This window comes from Megachile rotundata, chromosome 6 (genome assembly GCF_050947335.1).
Source record: "Megachile rotundata isolate GNS110a chromosome 6, iyMegRotu1, whole genome shotgun sequence".
Lineage (NCBI taxonomy): Eukaryota > Metazoa > Arthropoda > Insecta > Hymenoptera > Megachilidae > Megachile > Megachile rotundata.
The window spans coordinates 3426205-3445143 of record NC_134988.1 but is presented as its reverse complement, the minus strand read 5'-3'; the positions used below and the strand labels follow the sequence as shown (position 1 = coordinate 3445143).

The 18939-nt window shown below is 39.1% G+C and overlaps 2 long non-coding RNA genes across 2 annotated transcripts in view; one reads left to right on the top strand and one right to left on the bottom strand.

Moving 5' to 3' along the window:
* The window catches only part of LOC105663161 (uncharacterized), a 62015-nt gene that overhangs the window by 28103 nt on the left and 14973 nt on the right, over positions 1–18939 (top strand). The window lies entirely within an intron of this gene.
* Positions 851–2636, bottom strand: LOC105663159 (uncharacterized). The gene is made up of 2 exons (XR_013038360.1): positions 1936–2636; positions 851–1559 (listed from the first exon to the last, which is right to left on the bottom strand). It is a non-coding gene; the product is annotated as an uncharacterized LOC105663159 (long non-coding RNA).

The window sequence follows — 18939 nt, the reverse complement described above, 5'->3', positions numbered from 1 at the left end:
AATAACAAAATTATAGAAAATCTAGTTAGGGAAATCCCACAGTTAATTGTTGACTATTAGTGATGTCTCAAATATTCATAAAATAACTGGAAGAGTAAAGGAAACAACTCACCCAAATATCTGTACTTGAATAAATTTTGGAAATAATCAATTTCCTTGTAAAATGCAAATTAACAGGTATGCCTGGTTCCTGGAGGAAGAAACACACACAGTTAACCACTCCACCAGTGAGAATTTTGAACACTGAACTACTGCGAAATTAAAATGAACTATAAAAATGAAACTATACTTTAAGATTAAAAATAAAATGAAATTTAATTGAACGAAAAATAAAATAATAAATTGAATTAAAAATTTAACGAAAGTTTAATGTAAAAATTTAACGAAAGTTTAACGTGAAGATAGAGTCTTTGCCCTAATTTGTGACTTTAATAAAGTTAAAGACAAACTTGTCTCTTAATCACTTTACGGTCCCCTGACACGCACCTCGCGATTATACGTCGAAGAGTACCACAACTTGGACTTTTCGGAGAAGACCAGAGAAAGCCTGTCCGAAATTGTTTATATTGCATTAATATGCGCCTAATGAATTAGGCTACGAGGCCAATGCGTAAGGGACTGTGATTCGTTCTTTCCTTTACTTTCGAGCTAGGAACTGTTTGTTAATGCTGATGTTTCATTAAATTAACTATTGAATGTAAAAGAATACGGTGTTACGCACAAGAGTGATACATTGTATTATGGCGTGACCGGAAGCGGGTATCGAATCCGCCCGAAATTCCTGAAGACGATCGGCATTTGTCATCGACGTTATCGGTGGTAATAACGGCCGAAAAAACAGAACAGTCGATTGAAATCTGTCGCAACGTGCAGATTGCCTTCCGTTACTTTTTATTAAAATATATACAGATTTAATTTTAATCTATTACGAGTATAAGCCTTTATTTTCTTCATCCTGACAAAGAATCTTACATGAATAATTTTTACATTCATAACCAGCGGAGTGAAAATGTTAATCGCTATGTATTATACAATTTTTGAACCAAACGTTTGCTCCCGCCTACGTACATTGCTAATGGTGTAGAACGGTTGCTATTGTGTACGGTGGTTGCTGCACATTGTAACGTTGGTTTACTTATATTGCTATATCCTTCTATACCTATTACAAATAAATGTGTACAGTTTTTAATTGCCCCGCATATGTCCTCGTCTGTTATTTCTAAACTATCTCTACAATGGATTTCGGTTAAACTGTTTAATGATTTCGAAAAGGATCATCCTATCGTGGGGTGCGTGTAGTTGATTTCGATTATTTTCAGTTTCGCCAATGGTGAAAGAGCATTTAGTCCAAAAGTATCTCTCACATAAGTACATCCGTTGAGATTTAAAGTTTCAAGCCGGTGCATATTTTGTCCTATTTCAACTATTATATCTGATGTGACCCATCCACAGAAGGTGAGACTTAAGTCTATAATACGACTATAGCAGGCTCGGAATGGTACACCAAGTTCGATCGGTCCAAACTCCAACTCTAAGCGGTTAGCTCCTCCTTTGTTTGGCTGTGGTTCAAAGAATATTCCACCATGAAAAGATATAGCAATTAGTGTATTCGGAATATGGCTATTATTAAGCAAAGCTTGTAAAATACTATGGACTATTAGTGATTCGCAAAAGCTAATATCTATATGTGTTAGTGTATCCTACGTCTCGAAAATTGCATAAATTCATTTTCTGAGGATAGCTTTAGCACTGGTAGCTATCCACCGTATCGAGCTGCTACCAATTTTACGCCAACAAATATCACATTTTGAATAAAACGAAAAATTTTTCGGTCGAAAACGTGAGACAGACATAGATTTTAACAGTCAAGATGGCCGCTCCTAGACACGTCGCGCCGTATTTTCGCTTTTACGCAAAATTTAGAGATTTACTCACCGAAAACGATAACAGCCCGACATTACTGTAATGGTACGATGTCGGTTTGGTCCATTTTTTGTCAATTTATCATTTCTGGAAGAAATAGGAACGAAACTACGATTGTGTACACCGATGCCTGTCAACGATGTTCCGCCATGCAATTATAGTTTCACGATTATCCACTTGAACCGCTTGTAGTATTAGTCGCACGTTGTTGCGGTTTTGGCCAGATTACTTACAACGTCTATGAAAACATGAAACTATCGGTAACTGCATACAGTTTTCTGGACTAGGTATGACACTGCGCATTGCACTGTGCACGTCACGTAATTCAACTGTTCAGTTTATGGGATAAGGACGCGTACAGGGAAAATAGAAATTTTAATTTTCCACCTTTAACTTTTCCGTACTTTATTAACAGAGATGGTCTTCGACCATTCGCTTATGAACTGATGATGAACTGATGATTTTTCATACCAAAAACACGCATCCTGACGCATTCTAATCCGGAATTATTCTTTTTTCTTCCAAACCGAATCGCTTTCATTCTAAACTAATCACTCAACAATACACGCTATGCTTATTACTTAGGCACTCCTCGAACATTCAACGCGACACTCGAACTGATCATTCAAACATCCTCTCGGAAACACCACGCAGGTGTCACGCCGAAAGAGTTTAAAGAAAAAGGAACAAACGCGTACGCTCGAAAACCTTTATTATTATGTTGTGTTGCGCAAGAATGCGGGGCCTTATATATATAGTGGAAGAAGAGCCCCCTTCCCTATACCAGCTCCAAGGGCCGTCCTGAGTCATAGGAATGACTCCTTAGTTGCAGGGATGACTCCAGAGTCCAGGGTTTGCTGGATTACTCATGGAACTGAATCACGGGAGGATTCAGTGTCCATGATCTAATCTGCCCTTATCGGCTCGTTACACAGGATTCACTCGGACTCGTTCAGACAAACAACTCATTTATCCATTTCACTCCCATGAAAATTCTTAAAGCTAGATTAAACATAAATATTGCAGGGACGTGGCGGCCGTTTATCGGCGCTACACTATTATATCGTCAACGTATACGAAACCTCAACACCCTGTAAGCCACGTAATACTAAATTTATTAGACTCTGGAAAGTTGCAGGTGTATGTTTGAGATCTTCGGGCATCCAAACGTATTCGTAATGACCTGTGGCTGTGGTAAAAGCTGTTTTATGACCATTTTTCGTTTTCATTTCTACTTGTTGGAAACCACTGTTAAATCAATGGTGGAAAAATACTGAGCGTCTCCGATATGATCAAATATTTCAGAAATGTTCGGTAATACATATGCATCACCAATTGTCTTTTCATTTAATTTCCGAAAGCCTATTACCATTCGCCATCTTGGATTACTTTTCAAATCAGGTTTCTTTGAGAGAGTCCAAAGCGGTGAATTTCTTGCTGAATTTGAAGGTTTTATAATACCGTCAGATAATTTGTTTAAAATCTGTGTCTCTATTTCTTGTCTATGAATGAGGGGAAATCTGTATGGTCGCGTATTTATTGCAATGTCGTTTGCAGTTGGTATGTGATGCTTAATAAATGTTGTTGTCTGCAATTTATCATTAGGTAAGCGAAATCTTTCAGGAAATTCTTCTATGAGACTTATTACATGTGCTCTTCCTTCCGTATTTAAATGATCCAAACGTAGTTCAATAATTTCGGAAACTCTGTCTGAAGTACTTAGTGAGATTTTGTTTTCTGAATCGGAATCAAAATATTCATCTTCTTCTGGAAAGTTATGATATTCGAATGGAACTAATTCTTGTCCAGGTATTTTTACTTCTACATCTCTTTCTAAGGTGTTAATAGTTAAGACATGACACATGCTACCATCGTTTACAAAGACTGCAGCTTCCTCGATGTACAAACCTTGTTATCTATACGTGGTAAATACCTTTCTTTCAAATTAGCATTTATTACATCTATTGCTATTTACTGCCATGTCCGTGCTTTTATCGAAAATAATCGCAGTTTTAAATTCCTACGTTGTGAGTATTATTGCACTAAATTGTATTTATCTCCGCGCCTGTATCCACAAAGAAATTAGCCAAACTCGTTCGTAATTCTTTCGCATGCATTCTAACTACTGGTGAGTCGCGTTTCATCTCTACGTAAAAGATGTTCGTCCCTTCTAGAAATTTTACTGTCGATTGATGTTGTGCTTTCGCGAAGCTCGCCGTTCATAAGTTTTTCCTGGAGCGAAACGACATTTTAAATGTTTGATTAGTTCATTAATCGAATCAAAATGTAAATCACAAATACTATCTTTTGCTTCCTCGCGTAATTTCGTTAAAACAACACGAATGAAAGATCGTTTGGATTCTTGTGGAAGACAATATGCACTATTTTGAATGTCTATGAGAAAATCTTTAAGTGGTACATTATTTCCGTCAAAAAACTGTATGCTAGCGATGATTTGTTGATTGGCAAAACTTTGAATAAAAGTCGCAGTCATTTGTTCAGTACGAGAGAAATTAGGTACATCTGCGCTCGAACCGGCGCTATGCAAGGGTTGAAACATTTTACGTTATATGTTAATTATTTTCAATATACACACAATAAAAGAAATATAAGTGAAACCGTAAAAATATAAACGATAATGGCAAATATGATCCAATAGTAAACCTTATCAAGGGAACCAAGTTGCTTTTCCCTCCAACCTGTGTATTAACAAATCACAAAATTGCGTTGCTCGAATTAACTTAAAAAATTTAATTACTTGATTTTATGAATACGAGTATCTCTAAACCTTTTGAGATTCCAATTGTAAGATTTTAAATTTTAATTGTGAATGATAGAAGTAAAAATTTTGTATAAGATAGCCCGTTCAAAGGTATCCCATCGTTGCCACCAATTTTCTTCACGGCTGTTACGTGCGGGAAACGCGCGTATAAAGCCGCGAAGTTGTATGCCCTAAAAAAATTAATTGTCAACGGGACTTAATGTTTTGTGGATTCGGAGATACGCTAGTCCCATCCGGGCCCTTTCATAAGATCGCAAGGTTTGTGGGATATGATGGAGGCAATAAAGTAATTCACAAATGATCAAAATATATAAAAGATTATATTTTATAAAATATGAAATGATTCGAATGGTAGTAGGTGCAATATAATATGAGTTACAAAGGTTAAATTCTGAACAGAACAAAAATATTGTTAAAACCGGAGATACGCAAGTAGAAGGTTTGAAGGATAAGCAATCTTTCAAATACAAAATAAGAAGATAATCCAGTAAGGGAGATCCCAAAGTTAAATATTAACTACTGGATATACTTGCCGGAAATATTCATAAAATAACTGGAAAAGTAAACGAAACAACTCGCCCAAATGTCTGTACTTGAATAAATTTAGAAATAATCAACTCCCTTATAAAATGTGAAATATCAACTATGCCTGGTTCCTGGAGGAAGAAACACACACACATTTAAGCACTCCACCAATGAGAATTTTGAAACCTGACCTATTGCGAAATTCAAATAAACTATAAAAATGAAATTATACTTTAAAATTAAAAATGAAATATAATTGAGTGGAAAAATAAAATAAAATAATAAGTTGAATTGAAAATTTATCGTGATTATTTAACGAAAATTTAACGCCAAAGTTTAACGTGAAGATAGAGTCTTTGCCCGAATTTGGCATTTTCACAAATTCTAAACCAAACTCGTCTCTAAACCGCTTCACGGACTCTCAACACGCACCTCGCAATTATACACCGAAGAGTGTCGCAACTTGGACCTCTCGGAGAAGACCACAGTGGGTTTAGTCCGGAATTGTTTACGTTGCATTGAGATGCGCTTAACGAATTAGGCTGCGAGGCCAATGCGTAAGGGACCGTGATTTGTTAATTAGTTGGTAGTGGGTGCATGTGCGTTCCTCCCTTGACCAGTTCTTATCTTTCTCTCTTTATATAGTTCTTTCGTCTACTCTTGAGTTATGGACTGTTAATTAACTATTGAATAATTTTTACATACATAACCGGCGAAGTATAACATGTTAATCTGCATATATTATGAAAATTTGGAATCAAACAATATCTATTTCGTTTTTACAATTATTAAAATTAATTGCGCTCGGTACCGTAACTATTGTAGGACTGATTGGCGTATGAGTATTTGCAATACCGGTATAACGCAAGTCTCTATTGTTATTTTATGGACAATTCATATAATATTGTAATGTTATGAGGACAATTTCTATTGTACTTCTATATTGCATCGCGGGTCCGCGAAGAACATTCAAGAATGCTTGGTGTTATCGGACCACACGAGCGCGACTTCCAATTAGGCTTGGTGGTTTGGAGAAGTACAATGACCTAAGAATTTGGCCATGGGACCACGTTGATTTCAAGGAAGGAATGTGTTATATTAACAATCGTAGTTTAGTCGCCAGAAGATAATCTATCTAATAAATATTAAAGACCGTTACTGCGTACGATCAAGGTGTTCTCAGAATGCAATATGCATCATCTATACACATCCGGTCAGTGAGAAATTACAAAGGAAATTTTGAAAAATATTCCTGTTCGGAATATAACATTAAATTTGTTAAAAGTACTTAAAGAATATTTTAAGAAAAGCAAATACGCTTTTATGTGATTATCATTTAAAATATTATAAATTTTTGGTGCGGAATTACTGGGACTTTCAAAAAGTTCTAAATGAAAATAAGATGTTAAGGTTTTACTGGCAATGAGTGCTGACGAATGGCAAATACAATTTAATACAATGAGAGCCGGTACCTCTCTTTTGAGTCTACTAACGAATGAATCTTTAACGCCTGTCATCACGGCAGCGTTGTCACACGCAATTCCAGCGATATTTGATATAGCTTGTGACGTATCAGTGGGGGAAACCCGGAGGAGGTTCCCTAGGGTAGGGGGCGTTCAGGGAAAACAGCCCTCCACGCACCGATGCTCACACCCACGGACGATATTTTTCACGGGGCGCCAGTGCCAATGCACGCATCCGCGGTAATCGCCCTTCCGGCTGCTCGATCGAGAGCGGAAATCAGAGGGAGTCAGAAAATTAGTGAAAGACCCACGAGTAGGTATCCAACACAGAAGTTTTATTTGGGTCTCTAAAATAGGCCACGCAAAAAAAAAAAAAAAAAAAAAAATTTAAAGAAACAAAAGAGTGGGCCCCACGCGTTACAAGCAACGGTGAGGGTAACGGGTTCGACTCGCCAATTGCGTGGGTGGCTTTCACGGCGCGGGGGCTCACAGTACGCGCAAGTACAAAAATAACTTTCAGAAAAAAAATACGCCGACTTCGAAATGCACTAAAAAGTATAAAATAATTTCTATTTCCTAATGAAGTAATTTCTATTTCATTCAATCATACAATTACGTAACAGATATGAATGAAACCTATTTACTCGTTAGGTAGTATATTAAATACATTTCAACCTTTTCGGAGGCGGCGCAAAATTAAAAATACCTCAGTAAACGTTCCTGCCAATAACCAGTTGATTGTGGTATGACGTATTGGAAATTAATAAATCCTGAGAAAGAATACGTACCATTATAGATATATCTAGTAATATACGTAAATGTAACGACTGCATCTTCATTTCGCAACGTTTCTGATATAAATGAAATTGAATCGACTTCGTTCGCATGTGGAATCCATGGATCTAAGAACCTTTTTTTTTTATCCCCAAAAGCCACCGTTTATTTACGGCCGGATACGAAGCATCCGCCTTTCGGCATATCATTCCGCATCCGCGTGGGCTGGGGGGGGGGGGGGGGGGGGGGGTTAAGGTTAGTGTCGCCTAGGGTCCTTTATTTTTCGCAGCACGGGCTTGGGACCGGCCATGGCATTCGCTCACGTGAGGGTACACCGTACACCTGGGGAACACAGGGGGTGTTGCCCTTATGTTCGAAAAGGTTGAAATGTATTTAATATACTACCTAACGAGTAAATATGTTTCATTCATATCTGTTACGTAATTGTATGATTCAAAGAAATAGAAATTACTTCATTAGGAAATAGAAATTATGTTATACTTTTTAGTGCATTTCGAAGTCGGTGTATTTTTTTTCTGAAAATTATTTTATTTCACGCTTTTCAGTGGAATGGGGAGAATTGTATAGGATACTGTGAGACAGTTCTTCCGGGCTTTTTTTTGTCTGCGTAAATGCCATGAACATAATTAAGTAAAAGACAACATGGATATTCGTTTTTCAATCTTTTTTGCAACAATAATCCTTTGCAACTAAAAAATGAAAAAATTTTTGGTAATGGTACCAATGGGGAGTCAGACTCTACAAGATGCGAAAGGCTTTGTTCCGATCGGACCACCCACCTAGGAAAAACCGCCGAACATGCATAGAAAAAATAATCCTTTGCAACTCAAAAATAAAAAAATTTTTGTTAGAACAGTAGGGAGACTGTACCAAGCAATAATACACCAACGTGAACGTGAACTCATCTTGCTGCATAAGTCGCGTGTTAAAGCGGCGAAGCTTAGTTAGTGTTTTGGTACAGTGCATTGTAATTGCCCTTTCTTGTCTTTCCCATGCATAGCACGGGGCGTTCCACTAATATTAATAACAATAGTTTTTCGCTAATATCACGAAAACTAAAGTTTTCCGTCAATTATGCATAAGGAAAAACTCGTTTAGAATCATGCTACTAATAACGTATTAGAAGGACATAAAAATCGTTCGAAGTTGACTTCAAAAGTTAACAACAATTTTTGTAATATCTCGAAAACAAAAGCTTTCCGTCAATTTTGCAAGAGGAAAAAGTTGTCCAGAACCACGCCCCTAACAACGTATTCAAAGGACATTAAAATCGTTCGAAGTTGATTTCAAAAGTTAACAACAATTTTTTGCTAATATCTCGAAAACTAAGAATTTCCGCGAAATTTGTATATGAACAAAATTGTTCAGAATCATGTCCGTGATAAGATATTAAAAGCGCACTAAAATCGAGAAAAGTTTATTTCAAAAGTTGCCGGTTTTTTTGCAATAACAATACCTTGCAATTAAAAAATGAAAAATTTTTTTATAATGGTACCAATGGGGAGTCAGAACCTATCAGATGCAAAAGGTTTCGTTCCGATCGGTCCACCCAGCTAGGCGTAATTGGCGAACATACATAGAAAAAAAAAAATATACTGATCGAATTGAGTAACCTCCTCCTTTTTCAAAGTCGGTTAAAAAGAATAAGATACAGCGATCAAATACTTCATTTGAATGTTCTCGTGCACAGAACGGGATTGCCCGTCACACTTTGCAGTGTTATATCGATAATACATCGTTCACGTCAGATCCTGCCGTCCAGGGAAATACCCACACGCAGAATTCGGCCGTACCTAAAAGGTTAAGAAAGCCAAAGATAATTCTTTCAATTTAATCAATCCATTCCTATCAAACGCTTCCATCATTTCATCATAACCGTCTTGCGTAGCTTTCGCCTCTGTAAATTTTCACATTTTATGTATGTTAAACTCTTTGTAACAATATTCGCTAGTGGCCGCAGCAGTAACTGGGTGGTCACCCCGATCATGACTTACGTACACCACCTTATCACCCATCGTGCCAATTCTTCGTACCGCGAATGTAATGTGTTTTCTAATATCTTGAATAATCACTTTTGGATCTATGGCTAGTTTAAGAGCCAATTTATCACATATATCATCAAAACTAAAAGCCTCGTTCCTACTTTTAACGATCTCACCGTTTGAGAGCACCGAAGCTCACATATATTTAGCAAACATTGTATTATATTAGGAAGGTTATAACACAACTGCACCTCACTCAACTGAGACAAGTCCTTCTGCTTCACAATAAAGGCGGCCTATGCGCATGCCTTTCTATGTGAGAAACTATACCATGTATATAATTCAATTCTACCACCGGCCTCAACATCATAGAAAAAAAATTTATACCACTTATATAAAGGCATTGTTCCATAACTTAATGTCTCACGAGCCGCCCTCCCAAGAAGAAACTTATGGTAGGGGGCGGCAGGATCAACCAATACAGTAAAGAGAAACACATCAGCGGGGTTGAAACACACGTTTTCCCCCCGAAGCTTTATAGCGTTACATAGTCTATAATCTGCTTTCAATTTATGATGTCTGCCTATAGTCATCCAAAGATTATCGACAAAAGATCGACGTCTAGCCACAATCAACGATACACCTGAATCAATTACCTTCTCTTCTTCAAAGAGGGGTCGCTCCGCCTTCAAAAAGAACCTCTCGAGCTCTTCAAAGGAAGAGACGGCCGCATCACCGTCTATCTCTCTCCCGAGCACGAGTCCGCGAAGAACGGTTCAGAAATCAGGCTTCGCCAGTTGATCCATATGAGTTTATTTCCTGAGCGATTCTAAAAATTTACATATCCTAATATTAACATCTGACCGAGAAGCTTCAATCATAAATCTCTCTAGCCTAATTCCTTCCCGCATCATGTGCGCCGGAACTTCCTCCGCATTATAATATTTTAAGTCGACATCCTGCAATCCTCGCGCATTTCTCATTACGTTTTCACTAAATAATGATTCTGGTTTCAACAAAGTAACGTCCTCTTTATTAAAAAATACCTCTTCTATATTAGAAGTATTTAATAGTGATACCTTCGTCTTCAAATAATAGTAACTTTTCAACCAAATATCTGCCGCTCCCCTCGACATAGATGACACTTCCCTAATGAATAAAGCAGGCCCGCTAACGATCAGCATGCAGGAAAGGTGCAAACCCATCCCGCCTTCACATCGCGGAAACGTCGCCACCATTGGCGAAAAATGAAAATCCCAAATCTGATCATATGGCAGCACGCTCTCAGAATGTCTAAGTGCCATCTCACACACTCTAATCGCTCTATCATGTAATCCATTCTCTTCTTCAACCACACGCATATTCTCTGTAAAATGAAACGCGGTATTCCTACTAGAAAAACTGGTCACTTCTCTAAATAAGTATATACATACATAACACCATAGCCAAAGTTTCGCTGTATCTTCTTGAAATTTTCGAGCACATCTTTTAGTAGACTCTGCAAAAGCCAATTTGTCTTGAATTACTCGGGGATTCTCACTGGGTATAGTCATTATATGATCCTTAGGCACGTACAATCCCAATTGCACATGAGTTTGCACGAATTCGGAACTTAACGGTAAAAAGGCCACCTTAGACACCGCCATTTTGTGTCCACAAGCGTCAACACTCTCAGCCATGACATGTAAAAATTCATCCACATCTGCAGAGTTAAAGTCTCAACTCTCTATTTTAAGAATTATAGTAAAATCATCTCCTATAGCCACGCGAGTTTTAAAATTAACACATCTGCCAAACTTCGTCTTCTTTACCGCTTCGATGAAGCGATTTTGAATAGCGAGGTTGGCTACTGAATTCATCATTAAGGTCGTAAGCTCACCCGACCCTTCACTCGTTAACGTTATCAAATCTTCCCCATCTACCCTAAATCCCACCGAAAATGCATCATAATCTTCAACGCTTACCCTGTCTTCAGTTATATAATATGATCCCTGTTTGAACATAGTCGCCCCAGGGAGCAAATCTTTAACCACGCGTTCCTCTCCTACTTCAATTATTGAAAAATGATATTTTGTCACAAGTCTGTCTAATTGAGATTCGTCTGTTAATACCAATAAAGGTCTTCTTCCCACATCCCACTTAGTGTTATGTATATGCCCTTCACCAAGTGCGTAGTGAACCATATCGATGTAAGGAATTTTATCTGGTCCGTACACTTCGTGGTTCACCACCTTTGAGAGAGCCCTCAATATTGGCTTTCTAAAGTTCTCATACACATTTCTACTGTCAAAGTTCGACAAATCGCCATCCAAGGCCATGTATTCCCCAGATCCTGAGACTATAATTGTGGAAAGATTATCAACTATCCTAACCCCACTGGTGCTAGACGTACCAGTGGCAAAATGAGCAGCGTTAACCCCTTCATCAACGTAGGGAAGAGTGTCCCCTTTAGACGAAACATAATTAACTAAATGATATGTGACCGCTATCATAGCATGCAGCGTATGCTGCGGCACAACGTATATCAATCGTGTTGCTTTATAAGGTACCTCTCTGGTTCCAGTTATTCCAGGATTATGCCACGTTGGGCGCCAATTTTGTGACGGATCGGTGGGAGAGACGGAAGAAAGAGTCCCTGAGGTGGAGGGTGGCCAGGGAAAGCGGTCTTCCACGTTCCGATACGCACACCCACCGGACGATTTCTTTAACCCATTCGAGATGACGATTTTTTTCGAATACGGTCCCCAGGAGCGAAGCTCTTTTTCTCTTTATATTATTCATTTTTAATAAAAAAAAAACTAGATTACTTAGAATGTTTTCATTGCGTAGAGCGGATTGAACACCATGTGTGTAATATAAGGTGATATAAGGTTTTACTCATTACTACTGTTGCACACCTGGTGTGCAACCGGTCTTATAGCCTTGGAAATCAATTGCACACACGGTGTGCAATCGGTCTCGAATGGGTTAAAGGGGCGCCAGTGCAACGCACGCGTCCGTGGGAATCGCCCTTCCGGCTGCTCTTCCGGGAGCGGTACTCAAGGGGGGACAGAAAATAAGTAGAGAATCCGCGAGTATCTAAGATAAATTTAGCTTTATTGTGGGCCGAAGCTAGCCCTTCGAGAAGAACGAGAACGAGCCCTTCGTGGTACAAAATTCGATAAGGAACCGGGTCACGATCGTCAAAAGCGGAAAAGGGTATCGCGACACGGGGGCTCACAGGATACGCGCGTGATATAAAATAAAAATCGGAAATGAGAAGAAAACGCGGTACGCTGTGGGAGCACGCCCTCTTGGGGGTCGTGGACAGCACAGGGGAGGTTGGGCCTAAATGTAAAATACAAAGAAAAAGATAACCCGAACTGTGGTCGAAAACGGGCGACACAAATAAATACGCGAGATATTCCGCGAAGACGGTCCCTAGGGTCCTCGACGCCGGGGTTTGGTGGTCCTATTGCCAGGAACCACCCAAACGCACACACGCTCTCACACCCGCAAACGATAAAAAAAAAATGCACTAGGAGGCAAGGTCCTACCTTGGCTAATCGGGTTGTCGTTCCCACTTTGTGGACGTTGGCGTCGCCACACTCCCACACCGTAGCACACGCAAGGAAAAAGAGAAAACACAATGCGGAACTTGGGAACGTTACGAAATCCGGGTTCGTTTACTCGCACGTGATACTCCCGTCGCGGCTCGCTTGCTTCTCTATTACTATATTCGAAACTCACCGATGAATATTGATAAGAAACGTCGAAATCAATAAACAATCCTTTTTCGAAACATGAATTACATGTATTCCGAGCGAGCCATACACATAAATTACTTAAATGAACTAATCCGATTTGTTTCTCGCTATATACTATAGAACATAAAACAAAAATAAATAATTTAGTATTTCTACACCTGTTATGCTGCGTAAAGTATATTAAATTCAAAATGAATAGCGCTTGTCCCGGAGTCCGGTACCTGAACCCTTCAGGCACAAAACTATCAAACGTTCTTCTTTCTTCAACGCTTACGTTTCTATTCAATATACGATTTATTTCATCGCCAAAGTGATGCAACGCTGCTTGATTAGCAACGAATTCTCTAGGGAATGAACGTGCCAACATTTTATTTGATTACTCTTCACATCTTCCCTAAATCTTCCTCATGTGCCTTCCTACTAGAGAATATCTCAAAAGAAGGGCATCAGAAGGAGGAGACAGACTATCAGGTATCACGATTCTACATACTGATCCGGTGCGATTAAAGTTTAAAAACAATTTTTCAAAATTATGTCCCGCATACAACAAGTACGATTCATGACTAGATTCAGGATCAAGACGTGTTCGTCTTTCAATCACGCCCATCCGATCGGTGGATGCGAACGTAGGGCACAGAAAGAACATTGCGTCTTCCCCATTTTCGGAATAATCATGGAACGAAATACGAGGGTAGCGTCGCGGTGAAACCCTCGATATTATCTCTTCTTTCCTCAAAAGCTGTACAGACTCTAAAGTCATATTTCCCGAAGAATTATGAAGCGCATTAAACTGAAGCGCTCGAGGAATGCTGAATCACTCTCCGAACGCGTTGGGCGAATAACGTTCTCCCGCTGAATAACGTATCCTTGGGCTGGAAACCACATCTTCCAACAGTTCTGCCCAACGGCGCGTTGAAGACGTCTCACCAAACGTATCAACTTTGATTATTTTTACCGCACGCAAAGGGGCTGAGGGGGAGGGACGCGCAAGTATACAAAAAAAAAAGAATAGAAACTCCTCACACCTTCCATACACCCCGCGACGAAGGGTTTGGCAGGGAGGAGGAGTGAGGCCGGCGGGCCTAGTAGCCACTCGTAACGAGGCATATTTTTATGCCTCGTTACAGACTATAATGGTGCATGAAACAATTAGTTTTAAAGTTATATCATGCTCCTACAATAGCATTTCTCTAAAATAGTTAAAAAGTGTTACAAAACACGCTATTCTCTGGCACTAACTACAAAGAAAAGAACTAAGCACACGTGAGCTTTATACCTATATAGTCCTCAGTTCCTGATCGTCGCTTTCCTCACATCTCTACAGTATTCATAATTTTCAACAATTGTCGGTCCCTGCTTAAACGTCAGGTCTAATGAAAAAGCAACTAAGTACTGATTTTTATGACATCAGATGAAATTACGAAATTGTAGATAAGGACGAATAGAAGCCCATTACTCCCAGATATCTCCCTTTTTGAACCCTTTTTGAAAAATTAGGTATATATTGTTTTCTGACATTTTGCGGCAAGAGGGACAGTACTAATAAATTTCATAGACGTTCGCCGTAAACGTATTGTTAGGCAAATCTGTATTTAATATTTCCACTGCGTCGTAAATGAATTGCGGCTCTCAAATTGACTTGCTGTTCTATTATCAATTATTTCGGGAACAAGACACTCTTCATAGAATTGTTAGAGCGATAGTAAATTTTGATTTCCCAAATGTATCGTCACGCTCAACAATTGTGTGCTTTGTTCCGAAGGCCATTCATGTAGCAAAGGTATAACATTGTCTTTGTGTTATATGCAGTTGCCCTTGAATTTGATAGTAATACCCGTGCTTTTTTCATTCATGCGGATGTTATCGTTCTTTTTAAAAATTCGATAAATTTGTGCGACTTTATTTATTACTGCATCGCTAGGAGACATTTGTCGCACCGCATGAGGGCATTTTAGCGTCAATGTATTTTGGAGAATCGTTGGAGTCAATTAGCCGTCGCTATTTTGTCTTCAAACTATTTATGAATGGGAACGATGTTCGTTATGGATCTGGCCACGGAGTGGAGAAGGCGAGGATGCTGAAAGGGTGAATTAAGTTGGCGGTATAATTGGTATGAATTGAGCGTAAAAAAAATGAATGATGCCGGTGATTAATAAACGGAGACATTTCTTGATTTGAAATATTTTATTTTAGATATGATTATAAATAGATACAATTATCTGTTTTGGTTAATGACAAAATAATTTTTATTGATCCCCCCTCTGTTGCGGCTTCTGTGGCCTCCGCGGCCCCCTCTGTAGTACCTTCTATTCGGTCCTCCGCGGCCGCATCGCCGCCACCCTCCGCGGCTTCTATCGCGGCCACGACTTCGCCGCTCGTTCTGAATGAGTTGTTTTACCATTTTTCTAATCTGAAACAGAAAAATTAAAATTTCAAATATTTTTGTTATTCATTTTGTGTTAACAACTCCGTTTCTTTGCGAATTCGTTCTGCAAACAAAATAGACACCATGCACACCATGCACACACACTTTACAATTCAATGTGCTAGTTACAATAATTTATTGCCAATACATAATTTATCTGAACACATTACTTACTTTATTACCGGAAAGTGGACGCCTTTCCTCCCTTCTTCCTTCCTCTTTCTTCTCTCCTTTTTCTTTGATGCCAATGATGTGTTCTTGATGTTTACGTGCAAGGAGTCGTAAATGATTCGGTCATTGATAAATCGAGACAGTTCGAGACATCCGACGCCTTCATGTAAGAGGACCAAAACTGGCCACTTGGTGCTTACGCCAGAACCTCGTTGTCGTATAAAAATAATATTTAACAGGCATTTAATATCGTCGATGGTATCGTCTCCAACAATGCCAGCGCGTCAAAATATGGGAGTTCTGACTCAATGAATAATCCACAGTCATTGATTTTCATTCCCAATACCTCCTCCAATTCTTGTCATGCTAAAATCTCTTTTTCTTTAACTTACTTAATTGCAAGACTTGTTAGTCGAGGAGAGTAAAGAACATTTTTTATGAGATTTTTGCACGACGCGTTTTCGCTTCTGCAACAAACTTTTTCCAAGTTTGTAGCAGTCAACAGCACTCGACGTGTATAATGCCACTGCGGGTTTGCATGCTGACCCCGCGTTACATATTTTAACACGCCTCTATTACGTTGTTGATTCAATAGTGTTTCATACAAATTGGATTTCAACTGTTTGTAGATGTTATCATTAATATCCGGCAGTTCAGCGTTCGGCCCATAATCTTTATCGGCTCTAAACGCTTTGGCCGCATGTTTTGATCTACGAACAGGTAGACCCCAATGCTTTCGCTTTTTCAACACGCTGCACATATTTTACGCGCTGTCTCATTATTCTTTTTTCGTGCTTCTATTACTAGGATTGGAAGTACTTCATAAATTATGCAGGAAGCAGTACTCAGCGCTTTTGAAGTGTTATATTAGAGTACTGATGCTCTTACACGTGTTTGGTAAGAACCTCTTTTAGAAAAATTTAGACGTTTGCCACCGATGATTTTAGCAATATCAGCATTGCAACTTTCTGCATAATAGCTAATATAATTATATAACACGCTTTCTGCGTTATCAACGATGCGTTTCATCGTATATTCTATTTTTGCATAGAATCCTGCCATTTGGAATTCGGGAACAAGATTTTCCTCGCCTTCTTTTAATTTTTAATTGAGAAAATATTGAAGGGAGGAACAATCTTTGTTTCCCAAAGATATGGCTAGGAATATTACTTAAATCTTTAATCAAACCAGCAATTTTATTTTCCCAAGTTGCATCGCTGTTGCGGCGAAACGTTGCAGCTTTTGTAATATTCATACGAAACGCTTTACTACTTTGCGCAACAAGTTTTCTTAATTTTAAGAGACTTCGACCACCACTCTTACTAATTTCCTCTATTTTTTTACAAAGGTTGCGGAGAAGATGATTGATGCATTTAATCTTCTCCACAACAACATTTTGGTACGGTGGGAAATCTCTTAATTTTTTAAGAACATTGCTGTCGCCATCGCCAATATATTTGTACTATATTAACCCGTACATTTCTAAGCTGCAACGAAAGCCTTCGAGGATGATGTCACTTTCCATACTGGTGGAACTCTGATTAGTTCCCCAGTTTTTGTAACATTCGTGTTCGCGGACCGGAATATTTAATTTACTAGCGCGTGCGCAAATACAACAATATTTGTTTCGCACGTTGACAAATAAAACTTTTCTGATATCATAACCCATAGTACTAGCCGCACCAGATGGAACCGTCCGTTATCACAAGTATATACGGAATACCGTCAGTGACATCACCTCTTTCAATCGCTAATTGTCTTTCTACTTTAGCAGTCTTCTACATTTTTTTCTCTGCAACAGCAGCTAAAGTTTTGGACATTTCGTCTTGACATTTAGCAAATGTATGTGTGCTCATGCATGCTACATCTATTGTGGCTAACGCTTCTTGTATTTGCGGATATCCAGTCCCCGTCAATATGGTACCTATTACGGCACCTCGATTGACATCCAATATTTCGTCAGATGTCGGTTCACTCCAACAGTCACTTTTGAAGTGACACATTCGACATTCAACGAAATATCTTGTTTTGAGTCCGGAACGCGTTGTTTTTGTTATGACAAGATCAGTGAACTTGGCATGAATTCTGCCAATGGGCTGACAATCTTTGCAATTCCGAAAAAACGTGGCCAAAGTTTACGATGCTTCGTCCATTAATCTCGGCAGAACGCAAACGACCTACATCAATGTTACTATCTACATGCAAAACGACATTTTCGACTTCTTCGTCAATGTCGTTTTGCATTTTGCATGCATCTACATATTCTTCACTAGATGTATCAGGTGCTGATTGCAATGTCAATATATCAGTATTTCTAACATCTGTTTCGTCCGGACAAATGTTTTCTGATGAATTTTCAACGTCGTTGATTTCTACTTCATTATTATTGTTATTTATTAAATTCGTATTATCAATACATTTTTCATCGGAGAACACAGACGATATGTTGCAATTATTATTTAATGCATCTGATACAATTTCTATGTCATTATTAGAGTGTGATGTACCTACTTCCTAATGAGATGCGATGTCCGCTCTGAATTTTTGATGCAGCAGCCGAATTCTTCTCCGCATTGCTACTCTGTTATTTGTCCGTACACATTTCTTATTCTTGTATTTTTCATTATCCATATTCGCTATTAGCACTAAAATAAAATCCCCAAATGCCTGTTGAAATGTTTGGTCAAAATTGACGTTACGTATTGCTACGCGGTATATCGCGGCTAGCCCGCTGGTTGTCCGCGACCCCGCTTCGCCCGCGAATTCTCGAAATGGCCCTTCCGACCTAACCCGCGACCACGATCGACACGGCGCCTCCGCGGACTCGCGGACGAGTAGCACTTCGGCGCCCGATTCGAATCCGTTCAGTATCGCTTTGATTTATTAATTGATTGGGCGCCAGACGCGTTTCCGCGTCGCGATAAGGAAATTTAACGCGAGGGACTCGAATCGGCGGCGGAACGGCTCGGCAGCTCAGTATCCGTACGCGATGGTAGTGGCGTGATTCTTACAGGGTAAGGAGGCTAGATGCGGAGGCGGATTTGATAGAATATTCCGGGATAATTCGTAAGAGACCTCGACTCAGCAGTATTTAGTAAAAGCAGCGCTGTTTATTGTAAATCTAATT